We start from the raw sequence: 22,975 nt of genomic DNA on the forward strand, positions 1-22,975 counted from the left end.
TGAATGATATACATTAGCTGGATTATCTCAAGGAAGAGATTTGTGTGTTAGCTAAGTTCTATTAAGTGACTGACTGACTGAGTTTGGTTTTACGCAGCTTTTAGCAATATTCCAGCAACATCCCGGCGGGGGACACCAGAAATGGGCTTCAAACATTGTACCCATGTGGGATTCGAACCCGGGTCTATGGCGTGACGAGCCAACGCTTTAACCACTAGGCTACCCCACCGCCCCTCTATTAAGTGTGTTTCTGTTCGTTGTAAGAGCTGAATTTAAAGATTCAACAGATGTAATACCTACATGTTATGAAACTTCTTCATGGTTTAACTCTCAATAACCTAAGTTTTATCAAGGTGTATCAGGAAAGGTTAGAAAAAGTTGAAAACTGGGGGCATCAAATCAGATTCTGAACAACATATGTTAGCTGGAGAAGTCTGTACCTGGTGTGTTAGCTGAAGTTCTGTTCATTGCAAATTGGAAAATGTACGTTCAAATTTTAATACCTCCAGCAAACCAGGAATTCAGCCAGGAAGCAGAGTCATAATCATCACAATGATGTTATTACTGAACTCATCAAATTCATCAAATGGATTCAGTCTATATTAATTACACACGAACAGCAGGTAGTTTGCCATCCAAGTTAAATTAACTAAAAAAACCAAGTGTAATTAATTTCAGTACTTTTAACATGTTTTTTTCAAGGTTGCATACAGATCATTGATCACATCAAATTCAAAGAAAAAAAACGTTATTTACTAAATATAAAATTTTAAAATTTTCTACATTTATTTCATAATTCCATTCTTGTCCATGGTGACATATTGCTTTAAGTAAATGCATTATCTGATAACACCTTAATAGCCAGACAAATGAAAATGCAAAAACACATATCAGATGATGAGATAAGAGAAAGACTGCTGACAGAGAACAAGTCCTGCCATCCTTCTTCCTCTGAGATGCCCTGTTGTGATTCAATAATTCCTACAACAATGACTGCAACTTGCACCTTGTTACAACAAAAAGTAAACGCATTCTGGAGTATCATGTTGCTATTTAAGTTTGGGTGTGTTCCTAAATATTGATTACTGTCGTCCCTGTTACTCACTAATATCTTTGTTCTGATAAAGACGTTAATTACAGCCATGGAATCGAGTGCATTATTTACCTTTTGTCATCATATTTTCCCTATGTGAAACACAGTACATTTAGATGATAAAGCATTTTAACAATAATTGAAATTCAAACGAGATCGTGTGCAGGATGTCTTTTGGGGGCAGGGGTTATGAGAATAGGTCATGCTTATTCAACAAATTATCTACTAATTACATACCTACTGAATGAGATGCAGTTAAATGTAACGAGTAGGTTAAATTCTTCTTATGCATGAAAATATATTTATACTGCCTGCTGAATTAGATTGTAACAAAATTTGAATGTGAGAATCATAGCAATGATACAGATGTTAGTTTGAAGGTTCTGCTTGAAAGCCTTTCAGGCCTAGAGGCAAGTGGGTAGCAGGTCGGTGTGTTGAGTATCCAACAATATGTCACTGAAGGCTTGAACCAAGACTGACAATAAATCTCTAAAATACAAATAGTGTAAGGTTTCCATTAAAATGTCATTAAATATATTGAAACTAGAGTTAAATATATCTTTATTTTCAGTAATGGAAGCTAAATTGTCCATTGTACATTTGTTTGAGAACTTGCAGATAATGTTCTTTTTTATGGTCATTATGTGAGATGAGAGAATAGCATTATTATGTGACCTTTCATGATTAACATGTAAAGTTGTAAGGTAAAGTAGCAAGTAAGGTAAAGCAGCATGTGTAAAGTGGCATGTAAGGTAAAGTAGCATGTAAGGTAAAGTAGCATGTAAGGTAAAGTAGCATGTAAGGTAAAGTAGCATGTAAGGTAAAGTAGCATGTAAGGTAAAGTAGCATGTAAGGTAAAGTAGCATGTAAGGTAAAGTAGCATGTAAGGTAAAGTAGCATGTAAGGTAAAGTAGCATGTAAGGCCAGTACAATTTCATTTTTTGTGTTACTTAAGTTATTTTAATATGCACAAAGGCAGTTTCGAAAAATTAACAAAATGTCAGTGTAAATTTAAGATAAATCTTCTGAAATACTTGTTTCAGTAAAGAATCGTACACCCAGCAGTGTAAAATATATATTTAATCAAATGTTGAAATTTTCAAAATTTGTCACATTTCAAGTTGTTTCTTTAACAAATGTTTACACAGGAGCTTGACTTTGAAAACCAGGTTTAGATCCTGATCAGGCATTCCCACTAAAGGCTTTCTCACAAATTATTACAGGTTGTTATACACCAGAGTACACTGAGAGTTACCTGCCTTTAGTGTGCACCAAACTGGAGAAACAGCATGATGTGGAAGATGATGCAGAAACAGATTTAAAAACAAATGTATTCATTTAAAATGAAAACCCTTGGTACAGTAATGATGATGTCCTTATTTCACTACATGTACTTATTGTAAGATATTGAGTCAACATGTTCAGCAGTTTTATTAACCCACCTAACTTGACGCATGCACAAACATAAGCATACCTTCAAAATGTCAATCAAATCATCAATAAATCTTAAAGTAAACACCGATTTAGAAACATGGATGAGAGCTTTCCAAACTTTAAACTATCTGGATGACCACTCCAACAGAGGAAAAGTCCTTGTGTGCCATGTGGAGTGTGTTTAAAAATCTTGCTGTTCATCAGCATCTAAATTGACCCCATTGAGGGCCGGCCAATGGCACTTAGGGCTGAAATCAATTCAAGAATTGCAAATTTCCCTTGTTAAGAAGGGAAGACTGGATGGTATTAGAGTGGTGGGTTTTATTGAAGAATTTCCAATAATGAGACGAAGCAGGGTAAAAATAATGAAAATAATAGTATTTCAGCTTTTAAAAGCATTTGTGTGAAATTTCATTTCAGAATGATTTTTTAAATAAAAATTGAACAAAACAACTATTGTTGAAATTTGTCAAAACATCTTAATACATGATGGGAAGATTACTGTCAGCGTTGGCTCCTAGAATCCTGGTATCTGTGTGGGTGGTTTGATCATCATCAGGTAGCATTATGCTTGTCAGGATCACGGCAACATTGTGGCTTCTAGAACCATGGTATCACAGTAAGTATGGTAGCCAGGATCATGGAACTATGGTTGCTTCTAGAATCATAATGGTTGCTGGGTTTGTCATCAGCCATCAATAGTGAGTGAGTGAGTTCAGAACTATGGTTTTACGCCGCTTTTAACAATATTCCAGCTGTATCAAGGCGGGGGACACCAGAAATGGGCTTCACACATTGTACCCATGTGGGAATCTAACCTAATGGGGTCTTGCTTAATAGTTGCTGGGTTTGTCATGACAATGGGATCATGGAACACTTTAACCACTAGGCTACCAAAACTTCCCTGGGTTTGTCATCAGGTATCAATATGGTGGCCAGGATCATCAGCCATCAATGCTGGGTAGTCCAGGATCATGCAGGATCATGGAACTATGGTTGCTTCTAGAATCATAATGGTTGCTGGGTTTGTCATCAGGTATCAATATGGTAGCCAGGATCATGGAACTATGGTTGCTTCTAGAATCATAATGGTTGCTGGGTTTGTCATCAGGTATCAATATGGTTGTCATCAGGTATCAATATGGTGGCCAGGATCATGGAACTATGGTTGCTTCTAGAATCATAATGGTTGCTGGGTTTGTCATCAGGTATCAATATGGTAGCCAGGATCATGGAACTATGGTTGCTTCTAGAATCATAATGGTTGCTGGGTTTGTCATCAGCCATCAATATGGTAACCAGGATCACGGCAACATGGTGACTTTTAAAATGATAAATATATCATACCGATTACTTGAATGATAGTACTGCAATGGCAGCAAGAATTATGGCATCATTGACGCTAGTCTATCATTGAGTCCATGGAACAAATATTTCCAATACATCCCAAGAAAGTCAATAGTGTTTTTTAAGTCCAAAATCAATAATGTTTTTTAAGTCCAAAATACTGCATTTTCAGGCTCTGACAATGAAGTATCTCAGGGCCGCTTTTCAATACTTTCAAATAATGAATCACAAGCTTCTGTAAATTGTTTTCATTACAGTGGCTAGAAGTTGGTCTACCTTTGGCACCAATAAGTGGTAATGATGGTCATGTGTACATTTAGCACTGTAACATATTGTGTATTAAGAACTTGAATCAAGATTTATACACATACTTGCTAATGCTGTTACTCTATATATTTCCTGTATGTTGAATTCCATTCCAGGCCAGCCATCTGCACAGATATATTCTAACAGTAGTATATAAAGTCTTCCAATCTATTAAACCGCAAATTGTCTGAACTACATTCTTCAAAAGGTTCCATTTCCATCTACAACATTCCATCAGCCCCTAAATCAATGAAAACTTCCCATACAAAATCGGCTGCATCAATGACATAAGATACGCAGTATATCCCCTGTGCTCCATTGGAGTACGGCCCTAATGGATCCGCCTGTTCTATGGGATACTATCATGATCGTCTGTACACAAATGGATGTCAAAATAACGTCTAAAACCTGGTATGAACACACCCTGGGGTCTTAAGTAAATTTAAGAATAATTTGATCTATTTGCTGAAAAACAACAACTTCATGTCATCAACAAAGGCATGGGGTATTACCAACAAAGTGTCCTAGCGTTATCATATTCCATATTACAGCCCCCCGAAATCAAAACGCTTGACCATTCACACAAAAGCTTTCAAGCCGTCTTACATAGCACAAAACCCAACACTTTTCAGGCCAGATTACCACATACCAAACCAATAAACTCAGGTCACAAAGGCCAAAAGCAAAGCTAACCGTATCTTTTGACTTGTACCTCATGGAGCTCAAGGCCTGTGTAAACAAATATCTCCAACAATGGACAAATGTGCGTATACTCCTTTCACTGGTAGGCAAATAAAATTTGAAAATAAATACTTGCGGAAACCACGCTCTGTTTGCAAATATTGTCAAGGAAGGACCAATATTGAGATATTTGGATATGAAATCATCACATTTTTGACAAGGCTTTTGATGTTGATAATCTTGGAGGTCGATCAATGACAGCTGAATGAAATTCTACACACACGGCTACAAAAACCCTGACCCTTTTAATGGGTCTCACTCATCTTTTATAGATTTTTAGCACATATTCAAAGAAAAGGTGAAGCATTGGCAGCTTCAGGCTAGAACAGTTATTATATATTGGAGCTATGCTTGCACAGTGAACTTTTTACCTTAGCATGTACTGTAACTAATCAAGGAATAAATACTCCAGGTCAATGAAGGAAATTAACACAAAAGCTTCATTAGCATCGACATAGCCTTGATGAAGATGAACAAGATTTTTGCAATTTGTACTTTAGTGGATGAGGTATGTAGTGAGCTGTCTTGTTTTGATTGTAAACATCCAAAATAAACACTGAACAAGTATAATGAATCACTTCAGTAAAATGCTGATCAAACAAGTCAGTGAATAAAAAACGTCAGTGCAAGAGAATACCCAGTGTTGACTGTCCCCAGATGGAGATTCCTTTTGTGTGTAGAGGGCAAAACAGCCCTGGAAATTATGTGTATGGATTACTGAAATTCAGTGCTGACACCAGGTGTTGCCTTGCTCCAAGGCTGTACTGAATACTAAGACCATGGGCGTATAGTAATTCTTTCCTTTAAAGAGACAAATCCAGATAAGCGTACAGTACAAAAAGTCTGTTGTTAATACTTTTTTATAATTTTTCATTTAACCTATTAATTATTCCCCGACAGACTTTTGCAAGTCTAACCAGGTGTTTGTGAAAAGGGTTAGCAAATCCATGGACCAGTCAGTAGTATTTGTTTCTGGTGCTTGTCGGGACAAGGATGTACTGTCTCATATGCTACTGAGCTCTTGACAAAAGAAACTTGTAAGGTAGTATGTACCCGGTAATATGTAAACTATAATTGAATTACCATTGAATTTAATGTTAAAAAGGTGAGTTTAGCATAGAGTTTTAGCTGTTTCATTGTGTGTCAGCTAAAGTGGGAGCAAAGTCTAAACGTTTGCATGCTGACTATGTGTCCTTCTTGCCCTTCACTGAACACTGTCAAAATTTGAAAAATATATTTGTCAATAAGTAAGGTGAAAAAAGCTCCAAATTAATATGATAAAAACTTAACAACTTTTGAAAGTGGCATCCAGATCTAACCATAGTAAGTGAGAAGGAAACTTGTGCTGCTGGTGTGTTGCTGGTAAATGTTTTAAAGGAAAACCTGGTGTGATGTATACATTATTAAAGTCCCAAGCAATCACAGATATACAGTGTGAAGATTACCATCTGGAAGCAAAGTGATTTCAGACTGTTTAAAAAGACATCTCTTTAAGATTTCAAGCAGTCAATTTTATGAGAACAGTCTCATAAACTGTACATGAGTAAGTACATACAGTTTACAATCTTCAAGAAGATGAGCGTATGTTAATTACTTTATGTTCCCATGGACCAGGAAATGATTACTAGCCACCATGGCTAGCGAAGCTTTTGAGTTAATTTCCAGCGCTGTTATATAAAGCTTTTCCAGCTAATGTCTTCATATTTCATATAATTCCCATCAGGGCACAATTGACTGGAGTTTTGATAAGATGCAGAACATCACTTCTAAGAAGATGCTGAACTTTCTTTTAGGTTCAGATCACTTTGTTACCAGTTGTAAGATCAATCAGTGCATGTTTGATAACAATGCACCACACACACTCTAACACACATCATTCTGTGAGGAATCAATATATTTCATTATGTCCTGGTTCAATCCTCATTTTCACCCATTGGTGCTACAAGACTTCATGGGAGTTGCCAGACATCTTACGCAACCTTTTTCTAAGCTGAGATTACTTTCCTACAACATTTCAATGAGAAATTGTTATATCGACTAAACAATAAGCACGATAAGAGAAATAATTTCAAAACATTTTCTCAGATCGATAGCAGACAAAAAGGCTCTTAACAGGGTAAATTTGATACTTTAATATCCCAGTTGTGGCATTTAAAAAACACAGAGTTAATAGATGGAGTCTTTTTTTTTCTGTAATGTGTGTTTTCTGCTTCTTTTAGCAATATTCTAGCCATAGCATCATGATGATACTATAAAAGGGCTCCCACCAAAGAATAGAACCCCAGTGTTTAGCAGGACAGGCAAGCACCTTGATCACTGGACCACGCTACCACCCCTGAGAGATTAACAAACTGACATTGGTTTTATCCAATTAACCAACAATCTACATTCCATGTTCTTGTAAAGAGTTATCTTCATAAAGTATTAATTTACGTAAAATATGTTGTTGTTTTTTCAGCAAGGATCAGTAATTGAGGTGCTCAAAGAATCCAGGTATTTTTCTGCATTCTCAGGGGAAATGTTTCCTGTCACAACAAGCAAGTTTTACAACTTATAGTGGTAATGTAAACATTCTACACAGTTGCTGTTACATGACATTCACATGTCACTGGCATACCTCATACAGGCCATGCCCAGGGATTTACCTCTGTTGTTGTCATTCTGAGTAATGTTTTGTGGGGTCCAGGCATGTGGGGGTCCCATGGTGACCAATGTACTGACTGCAAATACAGTATAAACACTAAACAGGGAAGGGATTGTCTTTGTTTGAAATAAAACTTAGTTTTGAAATTGGCAATCATTCTCACATTTTTTTAACATAAGATGCAACATTTATTCTCTGTCATGGGCTACTGACTGGGGAGTCCTGATGTCTGATCTTGTTTCATTGGAAGCATAGAGTTTTGATAGTTTTCATTGTCTATTTATCATTTCCTGGATAAATCTCTGGTTTACAACAGTAAATATTTCCTTTCAGTAAACCTTAAGAAATTACACCTCTAAAAACTATGATAAATATGTAACAAACTTTCACATGTTATTTATTTAAGCTTAAAAAAGGTTCAAGGCTTAAAATTGAGATGCAACGATGGCCAATTACATGAGTAATATCCAAAAACTCACAATCTTTCTGCTACCAATAAGTTTCAGATCTCCTGTTATTAAAACCTACAAGATTTATTACAGCTGCACCAATAAATCTCAAGTTAACAATGAAGCTGTTTAGAAAAATATGTAATAACTGCAGCCAAACATTGTTTGCTTGTCTGTTTCCTAAAAACACAAGCTGGAAGATTTACATGGAGGTTATGTATTCCTGAGGAACTGAACAAGAATGAGGAATAACATATTTCTCAGATTCCTAAAAATGTGTTCAATTAATTTAGGCAACTGTGTCTACTTGATAGTGCACATTCATTTTAAAAAGTGTGGAATGGCAGGCATCATCCCTCCTTCACTGTGTTGTCTGTGTAGCCTTGGACATATCTAGACTCGGGACACTATGTCATGCACAAAATGTCCATGATGATCAGGTACAAGATGAAAAAACACTGTATGTTTCTCCAATGGGTCTTAACTTTAGAGGGGCGGTGGGGTAGCCTAGTGGTTAAAGCGTTGGCTCGTCACGGCGAAGACCCGGGTTTGATTCCCACATGGGCACAATGTGTGAAGCCCATTTCTGGTGTCCCCCTGCCGTGATATTGCTGGAATATTGCTAAAAGCGACGTAAAACTAATTTCAGTCAGTCAGTCAGTCATACCTTTAGAAGCATGCATGATTCAAACAATCAGGGGAAAGATTGAAAGGGTTTTCAAATAACTATTGGTCAGAAACAAGTGGAAAAAACCCCTGAATGTTAGTTTTTATAAAATGAGCGTGTCATTTTGTAAACAAAGATGAATGTGTTTGGACGAAAAATTCCATCTGACTTGAAAAACTAGCTATTTTTATGGAATGGCATGATACAAATGCTTTTCTTTTTTCAAGATGTATAGCACTCAAACGAACTTAAGGACCACCCACAGATTTCATATTACTGTTGCTAATGAGTCAAGAGTCATATGAAAGATCTGGATGGTCCTTAACTTCTTTTGAGCAGCATACTTGAGTCATGGCATTGTAGTTCATGCATAAAGAATGTCATGGACAACATCACATGATGGAACATGCATATTCTTAGATGGCTAGAAACAGGTTTCCCTTCTCTTCCACTTAGGTCCATCCCTTCAGGAGAAATACCTCCTCCTTCACGAATTACATAAACAATGTCAATCAATGTCATAATTGATAAATCAAGAATGTGTACATCGGCCATATGTGCATTGCCTTCAGCACCCTCCCAGAATACATGTGGCCATTAGTTGAATAGATATCCTGAGATTCAGGACGTTACATCTGATGTACAGACATGTTGGGGGTGCTTTCATGGCAATGATTTCAAGCTTAACTGGTTCACAAGGGATCAAAAAGAATTAAAAATGAACATATATTCATTTACTGTGAGTTAATTTAGATAATTATCAATAACCATGGACCGCACAGAGATTTAATTCAAATTAATTACTTACATAAATGTTATTCCAAATTAATATATATTATATGATTTCAGTAAACATATATTAATAAGTTGTTAAATTTATACGTGAATCATTTGAGGCAGATACATATGTTTGTCTGCTGCTGCCAAGATTGTTTACCTCTACACCCAACAATATGACAGTGATGTAACTGGGCTTGTAACTAATCAGTCTCAACCAGACAATCCAGTGATTGACATGATGAGCAATATTTCACACTGTAAGAGTTGACCGACATGCAATCAACGAGGTCACTAAATCCTGGACCATATTATCCATTTTAGGTGCCCCTACTAGACTAACACTTAGTTCCTGAATATATACTTGCCATCAAAAGTTTGGACTCACTAGTGGAAATGTAGCCACTTACTTCAGTCAACTGATCAAATCTAAATTTTGCAAAATATTCCATACTGTTTAAAAAGGTGCTGTTTACACATGAACTTATGTATTGTAAAACAGATTCGTAATGTTAAAAATATTATTGCCATGAGTTCAATAAATGATAAAAATCAGTGTAAATTGGCGTATTCTCAACAAAACTTTACACCAAAACACAGCTGTTCACATGCACGATATTTCCACATGCTTTTCAGCAATTTTATGCATGATCCTCGTGCAGTTCATCTGCATGAGGTTTGCAGCCTGTTCCCCCAAGTTAGTGGAGAAATCAAACTTCGATGTAACCATATATATATATGTAACATATAGTGAGTGTTTTAAGTGAGTCTAAACTTTTGATGGGGAGTAAATGTATATATAAGTTTGATCGTAACAAATGTACCCATTCAAATTGAAAAAGAGCCCCAGTAAGTTGGGAGATCTGGGAAAATCTGAACCTGGAGAAATCCTAGGCTTCAGCACTGCAGCGAGTGCTAGGCATTAGGAACATTATGTGGTTCAGGGACTGAGGCAGACTAGTGCCCCTAACTACAAACAATACTGCTATATGGCTGGAATAATGCCAATGTGACGCAAAACCCAACTCAACTCAACTGCTAAGGGCTCATCCTAAACCTGAGTCACCTCGGAGTTCACTGGTAGCTGGAACACTGAAACCCAAACTATAAACTCTAGGCATGTACAGAAATCAAATGGCAGTCATTAGCATGATGAGTAAATGCTGTACCATCTCACCTAAATCACCCTTTTCATTTTTCATATGAGTAGGAAAGTGAATTATAGCATATAAATCCTTGTGTACAATGTGATCTGTTTAATTGCCATTTGTCACCTTGATGTCCAGGATACATGAATCAGTCTGCCCCGAACTGCAACATCTCCAGACCATCCGACCTGGTCACCCACATTTGTCTCTACCCAGAACACATAAAGTGATCCTCTCTCACACTTAATAGGTTTCTATAGAAGAGAGACATGAGATCCATTACCATCTGGTCATGTATGTTAGTGCATTAAACCCTGGCTGGCTGGGAAGGGGCTAGACTGTAAGTAGTCCCAGCTTCTTATATGAATTTAAAAAATACTAAAAATAACCCAAAATATATTGTGTTTGGTCATCCTTGGGGTGCTCTGAATGCTTAAAAATACTCAATACATTTATTTTTAAAAATGTCTCAGATCCTAAACATAGTTTAACGATCTGGAGTGGATGGTGCATCTTATTGGTAGATGTTAAACATATTCTCCCAAATCAACTGGACGTTTCATTGTTCATTTACAACTTTCTGGGAAGCACTTTTTGCATTCATCTCACAAATGAGATGGATCTGATTGGGCTTGACAAAATGGATACAACATTGATTTGATATCATAATAATTAATTATTATTTCTTTTCTCCCAATTCTGCTAACCAGGTGGGTTCAGTTGCCACATGACGTCATTCGTTTATCATGACATCTTAGCATTCCAGAGAGGTGTCCTAGCATTCCAGAGTACTATCATGTCTGTGTCATAACTGTGAAAGTTCACATGGAGAGAAAGTGCATCAATTTTACAAACTGAATTTTTAAGATTTGAGGGTGTTCTAAAATTCAAAGCACAAAATTTTCACATTCAAAAGGAAATTTGCTACCATCAAATACTAAAAAATACCAAATAAAAAGAGCACTGTGTTAATCGCTGAATTATTCATACATTATATTAAAAAAATGAGGACTTCTCCAGTCTACATTCCAGGGAGGCTGCATGAAGGTCTGAGCCAGACAGCAGCCGAGAAGAGGGAGACACTGATACTGTATGTACACTTTGTGATGGTGTAGATCATGTGCCAGTGAAAGGAGCATTTGATATAAATCATATCACACCCCATGAAATAACATTCTATAAACACCATCATCTTGTGATGACATGTGGGTATTAAGCCTTTTTGTCATTTTTATTTATGTTTTAGAAAACAAAATGGGTTCGTGTCAATTCCTAAGGATGTAGTTTCTCAACATGGTAATTGCAGACATCTAAGATTCAGAAGTGTGGAGGGTTTCAGATGTATATTTCTTACCATTGGTAAAGTGAGTGAGTGAGTGAGTTTAGTTTTACGCCGCACTCAGCAATATTCCAGTTATATGATGGTGGTCTGTAAATAATCGAGTCTGGACCAGACAATCCAGTGATCAACAGCATGAGCATCGATCTGCGCAATTGGGAACCGATGACATGTGTCAACCAAGTCAGTGAGCCTGACCACCCGATCCCGTTAGTCGCCTTTTACGACAAGCATAGTCGCCTTTTATGACAAGAATGGGTTGCTGAAGATCTATTCTACCCCGGATCTTCACGGGTCCCATCGGTAAAGCATGGTATGAATAATGAAGAGAGATTATTCATAACTACCCTTGAGATAACGTACTTATTGATAATTGTTTCATATTTCTTCATATATAAACCATCCTTTTATAGGCAAGTGCTTTTAGCTCATAACAGGATAATAGAATCTGAGTTCAATTATAGAACACAAGGTAAAGGATTATACATTTAAAAATGGAAAATATCCCACAGTGCTCTTGAGAATGAGCATTTCTTTTAGAATATTTTGCCAGCATGATACTTTAATAGGTTAATGCGTTTCTTAACAATCAAGATATTCATTATACCTATTACAAAGATTGGCCTAATGTTATACAGAACATGATATATACTACACAGAGGTATACCCCATCAGAGACACTTCTATATTCATCCAGATCTATCAAAGTCAGCTGCTGAAGCCATAACTCTCACCACCAACCGTTAGTCATGATACCCCATTAATCTCATTAGAAAATCCCTGCCCACTTTCAAAGCAATATTAACGCCATAAAATGTATCCCCCTTCATGTTGGTGTCCCCTGAGCTGTTAACGGCCCCCAGTTGTCCATCAGTGTGCTAACACTCACACACACACTGTTGTAAATGGCCTCTGTGACATCACAGTGGGTAACTGGCCACTTGACCTCCATAGTGGTCAACACCCATATTGCCAGGGCTATGTTTATCACAGTTGGAGACCAGTCAAGTCACTTTACCTCCTCTCACCATGGGGGATGGGAACTGGTGGGACTTTTTCAGGTGGAATGGTGGAGATTGTTGAATTATTTTTGGCAGGTTTATGTCCTATTTGTGCAGATTTTGATTAAGTGAGCAAGTGAGTGATGGTGTAGAGCATGGACAACAGCATGGATCTCCAGGACAAGCCGACTTTGTTTGAGTACTTAGGTCAACATTACCAAAGGTAGTGTAGTTGCCAGTATGATTATAAGGGAAGAAACAGACAAATTCCACTAATGGCTTTCTCTGCAACAACGGAGAGTTGACATCCTCAGCAGAAATAAAACTTTAATATTTCTGATGAATCTACATGAGGGCAAGTAAGTGAGTGGATTGGTGGGGGCTGAGTACTAGTGAGTGAGTGGGTGAGTGAGTGAGTGAGTGGGTGAGTGAGTGAGTGGAGTGAGTGGAGTGAGTGAGTGAGTGGGTGAGTGAGTCAGTGGGTGGGTGGATGGGTGAGTGAGTGCATGAGTTGGTGGGTGAGTAAGTGAGTGAGTGGGTGGGTGAGTGAGTGGGTGAGTGAGGTGAGTGGGTGGGTTGGTGGGTGAGTTGGTGACTGAGTGAGTGAACTGGTTGATCATATTGGTAATGGTCCTGATATACCAAGAAACATATGAGATAATCAAGGATTTAAACCTAAAGGGTGCTAGCACTTTTAGCAATATTCCAACAATATCACTGAGGGGGACACCAGAAATGGGCTTCACACATTGTACCCATGTGGGGAATCAAACCCAGATCTTTGGCGTGATGAGCTGGAACATAACACTTTAACCACTAGGCTACCCCACCGCCCCTACAACTTCATGATGAATTGATTGTTAATTAATGCCACTTAACAATATTCCTGTTGTATGATGTCAGACCGGACAATCCAGTAGCTGACATCCTGAGTATTGATCTACATAACACTGAAATCTACATAACACTGAAATCTACATAACACTGAAATCTAAGTGCACAGGGTTTCCATTAGACTTGGACCGATTCCCAAAGTCTGGAGAAAGTGATGGTATAAAATTTATAGTTCCCAAAAATTTATGGAAATAAGAACACTACAAACAAATAAAATTTTAAACAATATCACAATTTTGTCTCAAACTGCTTGTCAATGGCACTTAGTCTGAATTCCTAAACACATCGTAGCAAACCTGACCACCTGATCCTGTCAGTGGATCTCTCCATAAGCATTGGCTGCTTTATGACCAATTCTAACCCAGCTCTTCACAAGGGACAAGCATTGATGCTGAAGACCAATTCTAACCCGGATCTTCACAAGGGACAAGCATTGATGCTGAAGACCAATTCTAATCGGGATCTTCACAAGGGACAAGCATTGATGCTGAAGACCAATTCTAACCCGGATCTTCACAAAGGGACAAGCTTGTGATGCTGAAGACCCATACTAACCCAGATCTTCATAAGGGACAAGCTTGTGATGCTGAAGACCAACTCTAATCGGGATCTTCACAAAGGGACAAGCTTGTGATGCTGAGACCAATTCTAATCTGGATCTTCACAAGGGACAAGCTTGTGATGCTGAAGACAAATTCTAATCGGGATCTTCACAAGGGACAAGCTTGTGATGCTGAAGACCAATTCTAACCCTTATCTTCACAAGGGACAAGCTTGTGATGCTGAAGACCAATACTAACCCAGATCTTCATAAGGGACAAGCTTGTGATGCTGAAGACCAATTCTAATCTGTATCTTCACAAGGGACAAGCTTGTGATGCTGAAGACCAATTCTAATCGGGATCTTCACAAGGGACAAGCTTGTGATGCTGAAGACCAATACTAACCCGGATCTTCACAAGGGACAAGCTTGTGATGCTGAAGACCAATTCTAATCTGGATCTTCACAAGGGACAAGCTTGTGATGCTGAAGACCAATTCTAATCTGGATCTTCACAAAGGGACAAGCTTGTGATGCTGAAGACCAATTCTAATCTGGATCTTCACAAAGGGACAAGCTTGTGATGCTGAAGACCAATACTAACCCGGATCTTCATAAGGGACAAGCTTGTGATGCTGAAGACCAATTCTAATCTGGATCTTCACAAGGGACAAGCTTGTGATGCTGAAGACCAATTCTAATCTGGATCTTCACAAAGGGGCAAGCTTGTGATGCTGAAGACCAATACTAACCCGGATCTTCACAAGGGACAAGCTTGTGATGCTGAAGACCAATTCTAATCTGTATCTTCACAAGGGACAAGCTTGTGATGCTGAAGACCAATTCTAATCTGTATCTTCACAAGGGACAAGCTTGTGATGCTGAAGACCAATTCTAATCTGGATCTTCACAAGGGACAAGCTTGTGATGCTGAAGACCAATACTAACCCGGATCTTCACAAGGGACAAGCTTGTGATGCTGAAGACCAATTCTAATCTGGATCTTCACAAAGGGACAAGCTTGTGATGCTGAAGACCAATTCTAATCTGATCTTCACAGGGGACAAGCTTGTGATGCTGAAGACCAATTCTAATCTGGCTCTTCACAAGGGACAAGCTTGTGATGCTGAAGACCAATACTAACCCGGATCTTCACAAAGGGACAAGCTTGTGATGCTGAAGACCAATTCTAACCCGGATCTTCACAAGGGACAAGCTTGTGATGCTGAAGACCAATACTAACCCCTGATCTTCACAAGGGACAAGCTTGTGATGCTGAAGACCAATTCTAATCTGGGTCTTCACAAGGGACAAGCTTGTGATGCTGAAGACCAATACTAACCCGGATCTTCATAAGGGACAAGCTTGTGATGCTGAAGACCAATTCTAATCTGGATCTTCACAAGGGACAAGCATGGGTTGCTGAAGACCAATTCTAATCTGGATCTTCACAAGGGGCAAGCTTGTGATGCTGAAGACCAATACTAACCCGGATCTTCACAAGGGACAAGCTTGTGATGCTGAAGACCAATTCTAATCTGTATCTTCACAAAGGGACAAGCTTGTGATGCTGAAGACCAGTTTCTAATCTGGATCTTCACAAGGGACAAGCTTGTGATGCTGAAGACCAATACTAACCCGAATCTTCATAAGGGACAAGCTTGTGATGCTGAAGACCAATTTTAATCTGTATCTTCACAAGGGACAAGCTTGTGATGCTGAAGACCAATACTAACCCGGATCTTCATAGGGACAAGCTTGTGATGCTGAAGACCAATTCTAATCTGTATCTTCACAGGGACAAGCATGGGTTGTTGAAGACCAATACTAACCTGATCTTCACAAGGGACAAGCATTGTTGGTTAAGACAAATTCTAATCTGATCTTCACAAAGGGACAAGCATGGGTTGCTGAAGACAAATTCTAATCTGTATCTTCACAAGGGACAAGCTTGTGATGCTGAAGACCAATACTAACCTGATCTTCACAAGGGACAAGCATGGGTTGCTGAAGACAAATTCTAATCTGTATCTTCACAAGGGACAAGCTTGTGATGCTGAAGACCAATACTAACCTGGATCTTCACAAGGGACAAGCATGGGTTGCATTGAAAACAAATTCTAATCTGTATCTTCACAAGGGACAAGCATTGATGCTGAAGACAAATTCTAATCTGTATCTTCACAAGGACAAGCATGGGTTGCTGAAAACCAGTTTTAAGCCATGTGGTCATGGGTTCCAGTACAGATCATGTGGGTGCCAGTATACATTCTGGCTGACTGTCCCTGAATTTATAATCAGAGATTTTCTTTGACAACTATATCTAAAATCAGCAAGTTTACTGGGGAATTCAAAGTCTATTGCATGTGAAAAGCAGAACCACTTGTCCTGAATAAGCAAAGACAGATATAACATGGCTCAAATACCTGATATTCAGTGTACATTGAGATTCAATGGTATGTAGCAGCACATTGTGATAATGCAGGGATTGAGGTGTACAAGGTGGTCACAGGGTCAGGAGTGTGAAGGAGGAAGTGGGCATGAGTCAGTGAGTAGATCACTAGAGAACAGGGTGGAGGAGAGAAGGGTTGAATGTGTGAGTACTGAGTGGGCACCCTCTGAACTTCAAACATATTAATGTCATTTTGAATTTCTGCTATATTAGGTATGTCACCAAATGTGTGAGAAAGCTTGTACAGGCTTTAACATTTACCACACTGGGAAACCCATGAGTACATGCAATAGTAAGATAGGATGGGGAAGGGTGAGTCGGTGAGTAAGTGAGGGGATAGGTGATAAAGTGGTCAGTGAGGTGGTGGTCGCTGAGATGGGTTAGTGAAGGTTAGTGAGGGTGAGTGAGAGGAGTCTGGAGTGAATGAGGTTGAGTGAAGGGTTTGGTGGGAGGTGGTGGTAGGTAAGAGAGGGCTGAGTGAGAGGGTGAGTGGGTGAGTGAGTGAGTGAGGAGTGAGTGGGTGGGTGAGTGAGTGGGTGGATGGGGAGAGGAGTGAGTGAGTGGAGTGAGTTGGTGGGTGAGTAAGTGAGTGGGTGGGTGAGTGAGGAGTGAGTGGGTGAGTGGGTGAGGTGAGTGGGTGGGTTGGTGGGTGACTGAGTGAGTGAACTGGTTGATCATATTGGTAATGGTCCTGATATACCAAGAAACATATGAGATAATCAAGGATTTAAACCAAAAAGGGTGCTAGCAAATTAGGGTTTCCATGCCCCTGCAATATAAGGTTTGGAGAAATGGGGTTTAGTACTGCACTCAAGATTGCTGCACTTCGCAACAATGTGCATGCAAATTTGTAGAGTCAAGTATTTATGATGTTCGGCCAGCCAAAACTGAAGCTAAAAGATTTGAGTTCACTCAACATTTAAAATATTCAAGTCATGCAAACCAAGCTACATACAGCATTTGATTCAGAATTCCACGCCTCAATGTATGCATGCTCACATACATGCACTTGATGTAACGCCATATGAATATTTTACAAATTAATTCCAACTGGCTTAATATAGGTGTCAAATGAATGAAATATATTCATCTGGAACATACAGCAAAAGAAACTATTTATGAGATATATATAAACAGACAGAATGCTTATTCAGAGCCCAAGCCAGTCAACCATAACTGAAACTTAATATTTTCAGATAAAAGGCCATTAACTGTTGTGGTGCAATATTATAACATTGCCTCCAACTACAACTACATGAGTGAGTGAGTGAGTGAGGAGTGAGTGAGTGAGTGAGTGAGTGAGTGAGTGAGTGAGTGAGTGAGTGAGGAGTGAGTGAGTGAGTGAGTGAGTGAGTGAGTTTGGTTTTACACCACTTTTAGCAATATTCCAGCAATATCACTGAGGGGACACCAGAAATGGGCTTCACGATTGTACCCATGTGGGGAATCAAACCCAGATCTTTGACGTGATGAGCTTAACACTTTAACCACTAGGCTACCCCACCTCCCTACAACTTCATGATGAATTGATTGTTAATTAATGCCACTTAACAATATTCCTGTTGTATGATGTCAGACCGAACAATCCAGTAGCTGACATCCTGAGTATTGATCTACACATAACACTGAAATCTACATAACACTGAAATCTAAGTGCACAGGGTTTCCATTAGACTTGGACCGATTCCCAAAGTCTGGAGAAAGTGATGGTATAAAATTTATAGTTCCCAAAAATTTATGGAAATAAGAACACTACAAACAAATAAAATTTTAAACAATATCACAATTTTGTCTCAAACTGCTTGTCAATGGCACTTAGTCTGAATTCCTAAACACATCCTAGCAAACCTGACCACCTGATCCTGTCAGTGGATCTCTCCATAAGCATTGGCTGCTTTATGACCAATTCTAACCCGGATCTCCACAAGGGACAAGCATGGGTTGCTGAAGACCAATACTAATTGGGATCTTCACAAGGGACAAGCATTGTTGCTGAAAACCAATTCTAACCCGGATCTTCATAAGGGACATTATGGGTTGCTGAAGACCAATTCTAATCTGGATCTTCACAAGGGACAAGCATGGGTTGCTGAAAACCAGTTTTAAGCCATGTGGTCATGGGTTCACACAGTACAGATCGTGTGGGTGCCAGTATACATTCTGGCTGACTGTACCTGAATTTATAATCAGAGATTTCCTTGACAACTATATCTAAAATCAGCAAGTTTACTGGGGAATTCAAAGTCTATTGCATGTGAAAGCAGAACCACTTGTCCTGAATAAGCAAAGACAGATATAACATGGCTCAAATACCTGATATTCAGTGTACATTGGGATTCAATGGTATGTAGCAGCACATTTTGATAATGCAGGGGATTGAGGTGTACAAGGTGGTCACAGGGTCAGGAGTGTGAAGGAGGAAGTGGGCATGAGTCAGTGAGTAGATCACTAGAGAAGAGGGTGGAGGAGTGAAGGGTTGAATGTGTGAGTACTGGAGTGGGTACCCTCTGAACTTCAAACATATTAATGTCATTTTGAATTTCTGCTATATTAGGGTATGTCACCAAATGCGTGAGAAAGCTTGTACAGGCTTTGACGTTTACCACACTGGGAAAACCCATGAGTACATGCAATAGTAAGATAGGATGGGGAAGGGTGAGTCGGTGAGTAAGTGAGGGGATTAGTGAAAGGGTGAGGTTGTGGTGGAGCAGAGTGGAGTCAGCGAGTAATAAATGAGTGTGAAGGTTTAAAGTGAGGGGATAGGTGATAAAGTGGTCAGTGAGAGAGGTGGTCGCTAAGATGGGTTAGTGAAGGTTAGGGAGGGTGAGTGAGTGAGTCTGGGTGAATGAGGTTGAGTGAAGGGTTTGTTGGCAGAGGTGGTAGGTAAGAGAGGGCTGAGTGAGAGGGTGAGGGTCAGTGAAAGGTTGGGAGAGTGGTCCCCCTTGCAGAGCAAATGGCTAAACTATTAGCAGAAGTAATGGTCAAGTGAGATATTTCTTTAGACAGTAATCACCATAGTACATCTCGCCAAAACCTGATTAAATGTGTCCATCATTCAATGACAGTGAAATCCATCACTTTGATCTGGCTACAGTGAACATGGCACACTCCTGTGTCAACTCTATCAACATGGGATGTTTTTCAACAAACTCTTTGTTTATTTACTAAACATAACCTGAAACACTTGGAGGGAGGCCCTCACCCCAGTGGACGTCTCTCCAGCTGCACAGTGGTAGACAGGCTTGTAACACATACTGACCTATCTCCAGCTGCACAGTGGTAGACAGGCTTGTAACACATACTGACCTATCTCCAGCTGCACAGTGGTAGACAGGCTTGTAACACATACTGACCTATCTCCAGCTGCACAGTGGTAGACAGGCTTGTAACACATACTGACCTATCTCCAGCTGCACAGTGGTAGACAGGCTTGTAACACATACTGACCTATCTCCAGCTGCACAGTGGTAGACAGGCTTGTAACACATACTGACCTATCTCCAGCTGCACAGTGGTAGACAGGCTTGTAACACATACTGACCTATCTCCAGCTGCACAGTGGTAGACAGGCTTGTAACACATACTGACCTATCTCCAGCTGCACAGTGGTAGACAGGCTTGTAACACATACTGACCTATCTCCAGCTGCACAGTGGTAGACAGGCTTGTAACAAATACTGACCACCAGGACACACACATCTCCGCCACATAAAATACTCATAAATCTTCTCAAATGTACTTTTTGTTTCTCATGACCCATTAACACTAATCAACTCATCCCAACATATTTTTAGTATTTTAAAGCATTGTAGATACAAACTTTTAAACTCAAATTTGTTCAGTTTGTTTCTACATGCCATTAGACTAACAACTAGTCTTTGAAATGAACATATATTACAGAAAAAGGTTCATAGCACACAAAAATAAAATCTAATGGAAAGGAGCCATGAGACTTTCTTCATGTTCAGAGTGAGTGAGTGAGTGAGTATGGTTTTCGCCCGCTTTTAGCAATATTCCAGCAATATCGTGGTAGGGGACACCAGAAATGGGCTTCACACATTGTACCCATGTGGGGAATCGAACCGGGTCTTTGGCGTGGCGAGCAAATGCTTTAACCACTAGGCTACCCGCCCGCCCCTTCATTTTCAGAAGCGTTGGCTTTTCTAGACTTGCGTGGGCTTTCTTGGATATGTTTGCTCCATGGTCTGTATGACAGACTAACATGCCATAGCAAGTGAAAGTTAAACGGCCCTGGACACAGTCACCATGACACTGGGCTCAGTGTTTCATACCTTCAGCTATTGGGAATATGGCCAAAAGATTGCATGGTGTGCTGGAATCAAATTTTCTGTAATAGTTTAACCCATTAAAGGATTAAGTAAAAAAAATAAATCCACTCTAACAACCAAGAGTTTTTTTAAAATGCCATGAGACACAAAGACTGAACTGACATGAAAGTACCAGTTGACTGACTGGTATGACTGAGATACTGAGTAAAGAACCTCACACTCAGTGTCACGGTCTCACATGCTCTGGCAATGCACTTTATAAGTGGCAGACATTTTGAATTTTAATGTGCACTTTAAGTGAGTGAGTTGAAATGTACTCATATGTCTCAAAGCATATGAGGTAAATGTAGGAACGTTCCCAACAGCAATATTCCAATAATATCATGGCAGGGGATACCAGAATCTAATCTGGATCTTCACAAGGGACAAGCTTGTGATGCTGAAGACTAATACTAACCCGGATCTTCACAAGGGACAAGCTTGTGATGCTGAAGACCAATTCTAATCTGATCTTCACAAGGGACAAGCTTGTGATGCTGAAGACCAATTCTAATCTGGATCTTCACAGGGACAAGCTTGTGATGCTGAAGACCAATTCTAATCTGGCTCTTCACAAGGGACAAGCTTGTGATGCTGAAGACCAATACTAACCCGGATCTTCACAAAGGGACAAGCTTGTGATGCTGAAGACCAATTCTAACCCGGATCTTCACAAGGGACAAGCTTGTGATGCTGAAGACCAATACTAACCCTGATCTTCACAAGGGACAAGCTTGTGATGCTGAAGACCAATTCTAATCTGGGTCTTCACAAGGACAAGCTTGTGATGCTGAAGACCAATACTAACCCGGATCTTCATAAGGGACAAGCTTGTGATGCTGAAGACCAATTCTAATCTGGATCTTCACACAAGGGACAAGCATGGGTTGCTGAAGACCAATTCTAATCTGGATCTTCACAAGGGGCAAGCTTGTGATGCTGAAGACCAATACTAACCCGGATCTTCACAAGGGACAAGCTTGTGATGCTGAAGAACTAATTCTAATCTGTATCTTCACAAGGGACAAGCTTGTGATGCTGAAGACCAGCTTCTAATCTGGATCTTCACAAGGGACAAGCTTGTGATGCTGAAGACCAATACTAACCTGAATCTTCATAAGGGACAAGCTTGTGATGCTGAAGACCAATTTTAATCTGTATCTTCACAAGGGACAAGCTTGTGATGCTGAAGACCAATACTAACCCGATCTTCATAAGGGACAAGCTTGTGATGCTGAAGACCAATTCTAATCTGTATCTTCACAAGGGACAAGCATGGGTTGCTGAAGACCAATACTAACCTGATCTTCACAAGGGACAAGCATTGTTGGTTAAGACAAATTCTAATCTGATCTTCACAAGGGACAAGCATGGGTTGTTGAAGACAAATTCTAATCTGTATCTTCACAAGGGACAAGCTTGTGATGCTGAAGACCAATACTAACCTGGATCTTCACAAGGGACAAGCATGGGTTTGCTGAAGACAAATTCTAATCTGTATCTTCACAAGGGACAAGCTTGTGATGCTGAAGACCAATACTAACCTGGATCTTCACAAGGGACAAGCATTGTTGCTGAAAACAAATTCTAATCTGTATCTTCACAAGGGACAAGCATTGATGCTGAAGACAAATTCTAATCTGTATCTTCACAAGGGACAAGCATGGGTTGCTGAAAACCAGTTTTAAGCCATGTGGTCATGGGTTCCAGTACAGATCATGTGGGTGCCAGTATACATTCTGGCTGACTGTCCCTGAATTTATAATCAGAGATTTCCTTGACAACTATATCTAAAATCAGCAAGTTTACTGGGG

The 22,975-nt window shown here is 39.5% G+C and overlaps 1 long non-coding RNA gene across 2 annotated transcripts in view; it reads right to left on the reverse strand.

Annotated features, from left to right (window-relative positions):
• The window catches only part of LOC124282470, a 209,675-nt gene that overhangs the window by 123,321 nt on the left and 63,379 nt on the right, over nucleotides 1-22,975 (reverse strand). The gene's annotated exons all lie outside the window — the stretch shown is intronic.

Source organism: Haliotis rubra, unplaced genomic scaffold, assembly GCF_003918875.1.
Source record: "Haliotis rubra isolate DU_JTF1 unplaced genomic scaffold, ASM391887v1 Scf3, whole genome shotgun sequence".
Lineage (NCBI taxonomy): Eukaryota > Metazoa > Mollusca > Gastropoda > Lepetellida > Haliotidae > Haliotis > Haliotis rubra.